The 6,558-nt window shown below is 49.9% G+C and overlaps 1 pseudogene; it reads left to right on the forward strand.

Moving 5' to 3' along the window:
* Nucleotides 1–4,257: 4,257 nt before the first annotated feature.
* On the forward strand, nt 4,258–5,519 carry LOC125517275 (annotated as a pseudogene).
* Nucleotides 5,520–6,558: the final 1,039 nt, after the last annotated feature.

The following is a 6,558-nucleotide window of genomic DNA, read 5'->3' on the forward strand; positions in this document are numbered from 1 at the left end:
GTACCTCAAAGCCTGTAAGTAGACTCATAAAGGCTTCATGTAATCTGCTTTCGGCGGACGAAATTCTTTCCATCACCGTACCCATTAGCGTACGGTGTTCTTCTGAGATGGCCGCTCGCTCCAACAGCTCCCTCAGAACGTCCGACCGCATACCAGACGGTGCCGGACTCTTTTGTTTGCTCTCTTCGAGAGCCGGACGTTGGGGACTTCGGGTGACTATGGGATTATCTTCTGGCCTCACCGGATCCGGAGAGACCCTCCGTGACGACACTTCAGGGTCGCCCGCTTCTTGAGCGGAGGAGTCCGGGGGAGGCGTTTCACTCTCCATCATCTCCGGAAGAAGATCCCCCGAAGACGAGCTCAACTGAGAAGGGCTAAGACCCAAACTGCATGATATATGCGGCGGTTATTCTCCTCAGAGGAAAGGTAGTATACCTTCACTATTAAAGTATTTTTTCGAATCACTTACGACTCATTGGAGGGCTGATCCTCCCGCGGACTCTATGCAGCAAGAGCACCCCTCGAGGCAGGACCCTCTGTTGGAGACTTCTTCTCTCGTTTGGAGGCCTCGGCTTCCAGATCCTCAGAAGCAGTCCTCTTCCTCCCCCGGTTATCCTCCTTTATGGAGGCGCCCATTCCCTCGGTTGGAACTGGCAGCGATGGGGGCCCTCTTTCGCCCATATTATTCCCCCCTGTATCTTCCTTCGAGGGCTCCGGGCAAGGTGCGAGCTCGAGCATCTTTTCCAGCACCGGATTTTCCAAACCCTCAAGGAGGGGGGCCGAACACTGAATCATCTTCGCTTTTGTTAGCCAGTCCTGGCCAAAGAGCGATTTCTCAGAGATGACGTCATGATGAATAAAAGACAGTGTGTTCGGCTAGAGGATTACTTACTTGTTCGGCGGCGCGGTTACTGCTCAGGCCCACATCCTCGGTAGTATCCGGACACTCTATTTGATGTCCGAAGAATGACTTGTACATTTCCTCGTGCGTCAGGCCGGGGAAACTTTGAATAGCACGCGGTCCTTCTGGATTGAACTCCCATAAGCGAAGGGGCCGGCGTTTGCAGGGCTGGACTCGATGAACCAGCATAACTTGCACTACCACAACCAAATTAAAATCTCCCTCGAAGAGATCTTGAATGCGGATTTGCAGTATAGGCACGTCCTTGGCTGGACCCCAGCTCAGTCCTCTGCTAATCCATGACATCAGTTGTGGTGGGGGCCCGAGCGGAAAGCGGGGGCAGCCGCCCACTTGGCACTTCTAGGAGCCGTGATGTAAAACCACTCCCGTTTCCATAATCCGGACACCTCTGGAAAGGAACCTTTTGGCCACGCAGCTCCTGCCATCTTGCTTATTGACGCGCCTCCGCACGCTGCATGTTGCCCCTCGATCATCTTCGGCTTCACTTCAAAGGTCTTGAGCCACAGGCCGAAGTGAGGGGTAATGCGGAGGAAGGCTTCACACACGATAATAAATGTTGAGATGTGGAGAAAGGAGTCCGGAGCTAGATCATGGAAATCTAGCCTGTAATAGAACATCAAACCCCTGACGAGGGGATCCAGAGTAAGGCCTGGGCCTCGGAGGAAGTGGGAGACGAACACGATGTTCTCGTTGGGTTCGGGAGTGGGGACGACCTGCCCTCGAGCAGGCAGCCGATGCAAAACCTCGGCGGTCAGGTATCTGGCCTCCCTCAACTTCTTGATATCCTCTTCCGTGATGGAGAAGGGAATCCATCAGCCTTGAAGGCTGGATCCGGACATGATTGAAGATCCGGAGCACCTGACCTGGGCTTTGGGTGTTAGAACTCAAGGCGGGGGAGGGATTCGATTGAGCACGAGAGGGAAAAAGCGAAAACCTTGTCCCTTTATAAAGAGGGTGAATATCAAGCGTCCTCACCGTGGCCGTTTGGACTTGCCTATAATCTAGGAGTCCTAGACACGGTTGGGTTACCCACGCCCGTATTGATGAGAATCCCGGGATAAGGGGACACGATCTCTGCTTCGACAAGACGTGCCAAGGAAACCGCCTCACAAAATGCGCTAAGGTGGGACAGTAAAAACGGTTCAAATAAAGGCTTGGCTGTGGCATGATGACACGCTACGGAATACGTCAGCAGATTAGATTTGTGTAAATATTATTCTCTCTACGACAGTATGTGGAACTTATTTTGCAGAGCCGGACACTATCCTTGTGTTCAAAATCTTCTATGAAGTATTCGGAGGAGGAACCCGCCTTGCAATGCCAAAGACAATCTGCGCGCCGGACTCGTCGTCATTGAAGCCTGGTTCAGGGGCTACTGAGGGAGTCCGGGATTAGGGGGTGTTCGGATAGCCAGACTATAACCTTTGGTCGGACTCTCGGACTATGAAGATACAAGATTGATGACTTTGTCCCGTGTCCGGATGGGACTTTCCTTGGCATGGAAGGCAAGCTTGGCAATACGGATATGTAGATCTCCTCCCTTTGTAACTAACTCTGTGTAACCCTAGCCCTCTTCGGTGTCTATATAAACCGGAGGGTTTTAGTCCATAGGACGAACATACAATAATACCATAGGCTAGCTTCTAGGGTTTAGCCTCTCTAATATTGTGGTAGATCTACTCTTGTACTACCCATATCATCAATATTAATCAAGCAGGACGTAGGGTTTTACCTCCATCAAGAGGGCCCGAACCTGGGTAAAACATTGTGTCCCCTGCCTCCTATTACCATCCGGCCTAGACACACAGTTCGGGACCCCCTACCCGAGATCCGCCGATTTTGACATCGACAGTCATCCTCCTAACCATCTGCAATGCCGCGGCATCGCCGCCTCTGGCTACGTCCTCTAGAGCCCTCACTGGAGAAATAGTAACATTGATATCGCTAGTTCTTTGTGTTTATGAAGAGTAGCGAGCGCTCATTTCATTCATTAAGAAGATCTGAAGAAGACTTGCAGAGCCAGGAAGTTACAATGGGAAACAAGATGAGATGGACAATGCACACCAAAAGGAAAGAAAAAGACATAAGAGCTACTCTGAGGCCTAGATCCGGCACCCCCCATGCCGCCGAGCGGCCACTATCGAGCCCCGCTCAGGGGAGGCCACCCCACGAGTAGCAGAACCACTGGACCGCCGTGCACCACCGGCCGTCGCGAGATCTACGCAAGATACCAGCCAGCCAACGAGGATGCCCGGCCGCCACCTTCCCTGGGGCACACGCGGCTTTGCCGATGGCCCCTCCGGTGGCGATGAAACGGGGGAGGAGGGGGGAGGGGAGGCCTGGCGGCACGGCTAGAGTTTTCCCGTGTTATCACAGGAGGGCGACACATCGCTAGCTCTTTTTTGATAGTAAATATTTGGGTTGGATGTATAGTGACTTCACCCTAGCGAATAGATTTTTTTGCTACGAAATAAGAAGAAGCGGGACGATACGCGTGTACTCCCGTAGTCCCGTGGGTTGGTGTGCACATCAAACTTAACCTGCTCCTCATTTAGTCCTCCTATATATAAAAAGGGAAGATGTGAAGATACAGAAACTGATCATACAGGGGGCTGGTTGAGGACCTAGAGTGAGATTAGCCTTACATCACGATGTTGTCGATACATAGTGCCTACAATAAATTAGTAGGGATGAGAGGCATGAGGAACATGGTTACCGGCCGAACTCGATCCTTGTGTTGCGCAGTCCTTCAGGGTCGCTAGATCCATCTCACAAGCCGGTACTGTTAGCATCGCAAAGAACCACCACTATTCCGTGCTATCAGGCTCAGATTCAGTGGTCGAACCAACATATCAGCATCTAGGCTACCTCTTCTCGTTGTCACCTTGTTCCGGCGCACGAGCGTACCAGGAATAACTGTCGGGCAGGGTGACCAGGATAGAGTTCAGGGCTCAAACACTTGGATGGGAGATGGAAGAGTGAATTGCAAGAAACCACCACATTTGGGGCTTATCTTGCAGAAAACAACGTGGTCGCTAATCATTTGCAAAAGCCACCGCGGATTCAGTAACAGTTTTGCAGATTGCACTGAACATGTCATTTGGCTCGGTTGAGGGCGTTTTCGACATGTGGGGCCCAATATGCGTGACATGGCGTAACGGACGTGCTAACGGCGCCGTTTGCTTAAGACAGAGTCGCCAGAGACAGACTGCCCGCGCCCGACCACATCTCGCTCGATTTCTCTGCTCTCACGCTCACTCTCTCTGCTCCCACACTCGCTCGCTCCCCTCCCATTTGCTCCTCTCCTCTCCGGTTACCGCCGGCCGCCGTCCGCCATGGTGTCCTGGACCGACAGTGAGAGCACAGACGGCTCCGCCGCGCAGTACATCTCCTCCGACGACTCCCTTGTCAAGGTCAGAACATTCTATTCTTCATTTCTGTTCTAGGGTTTGTAGGGTTGAACATTTGCTCGATTTGAACACGTTTTTGTTGGATTTCTCAGATCCTAGCTACAATTGATGAGCCGTCGTTCGAGGGTCTTGCTGACGACTTGAATGTGATTTGTGAGCATGGGAATCCAGGGAGGAAGTATGTTGCATTTGAGGGGATAAGCACTGGTAGGAGGTTCATTGCTTGTGCCACTCAAGTAAGTTTTAAGTTGTGTTTGCAGCATTCCAATTCTTGTTCTAGGGTTTGTAGTAACTGTTCCTGTTCTAGGGTTCATAGTTACTGTTCATGTTCTAGGGTTCATAGTTACTGCTCATGTTCTAGGGTTTATAGTTACTGAATTTAGTTCTAGGATTCATGGGTAGTGTTCTTAGTTGTAGTTTTCATAATTATTCATCATTAAATGAATGTGATTCTGGTACATTAACAGAATCAGCTATTTAACTGAATCTGTAAGTAATGTCTGTATTTTTGAACTGATTTTTTCTATTATAGGGTGTTGCAAATTGTGGATTAGTGCAGTGGGTAGATGAGCATTGGCCAGAGCATCTGCAGAATGCTATTCATAAGCTCTGGCTTATGTATGAGCATAGCCAGCATGAAAACAGGATGGCACGCCTGGAGAATGCAAGCACTGTACACAATCTCACACAGCAGAAAAAAGAGTTGTAGGAGACATATGAGAAGCTTGTTGAAGATGTGAACAACCTATTGGATTATAAGGATAGCCAGCCTGAGGTAAACCAGAAGAATGATGCTGACAACATTTCAGTTAGTGTGGAAAGCAGCATGACAAAGGATGCTGAGATAAAAAAAATTAAAGGCTGTTGTTGACCAGTTAAAGCAAATTCATGTAGCTCAAGCCACTGTCATTAGGAATTTGAAGTTCAACCATCTTAAGGAGAAGGAAAAGTTGAGCTCTAATAAGAGGACTTTGGAGATTTGCTATGCTGACTTGAAGAAAGAGAAGGATGACCTGAAGAAAGAGAAGGATAAGCTGGATTGTTGCATTGCTGAGCTGATGAAAGTGAAGGAGAAGTTGACCATGGAGAAGAGTGCTCTTGCTTCCTGCATTGTTGAGCTCAAGACAGCAGGTGATAGCAACAAGAGGAAGCTTCACCAGATTAAGGCTATTTGTGATGAGGACTAATTTGTGTTGCTGTCTGACCATGTGTGTCAATGATGTCTTTTGTAGTAGCTATGGAGGAAAGCTTTATTGTGGTGAACTCTATTATGTCTGTAGCAATGAACCTTGGATTGTATGTTGTTTGTGAGAGTACTATGTTTGTGATGAATTATCAGCTTTTATTAAGTTCAGTTTGTGATGAATTAACAGCTTGGATTATAGCAAGTAGATAGTGAACATAGATAGCAAGTTCATAGTGCATGGATAGTCTGACATAGATAGTGGCATACTAACATAGATAATAGCTGCATAGATAGTCTGACATAGATAGTGGCATACTAACATAGATAGTAGTTGCATAGATAGTCTTACATAGATAGTGGCATACTAATTAGATAGTAGTTGCATAGATACAACTGACATAGATAGAACTGGCAAACTAACATACTGACGAAACTGAACTTTTTCTTCTTCTGACGAAACTGAAGACAGCATGTCACCCCTCCTTCTTCAGCATCTTCAGGCGTAGGGAGCGCCGCACGTCATTGTTGTTCATCGCCGCCCTCTTCTTCTTGGCCGGCGCTGGCTCCACCACATCTTCACCGCCGCCCTCCTCTTCTTGCTTCACGACGACGAGCTCTGGGTTGTCGGCGACCTCCGACAGCTTATCCACATCAATTGGGCTATTCTTCTGCCCCTCGACGGCGTGGAGGACGGGCGCCAGGAGCTGCACATCAGGCTCGTCGTCGGAGGAGTCGGAGGAGAGTACGATGACCTCGTCCACCTCGTCGTCAGAGGAGTAGCCGTCAGATTCGTCAGAGTCGTAGTCGTCAGAGGACTCGGACTCGGCGTCAGAGTCGTCGTCTGGCCCGAGCACCCATGGATTGTGCCTTTCCCAGTAGGCGTTGTTGATGGGGGCTGGGAGAGCGAGGACGGCATCGGTGATGTCATCCGCGGCGGTCGGCGGCGTGGTGGATGATCGGTACATCCACCAACGGGCGCGCTGCCTGGGGTCGGGGGAGCGCTGCACCTCGCGCATCGCCCACAGGAGAATGGTCGCCGG

The sequence above is a fragment of the Triticum urartu genome, chromosome 6 (genome assembly GCF_003073215.2).
Source record: "Triticum urartu cultivar G1812 chromosome 6, Tu2.1, whole genome shotgun sequence".
Lineage (NCBI taxonomy): Eukaryota > Viridiplantae > Streptophyta > Magnoliopsida > Poales > Poaceae > Triticum > Triticum urartu.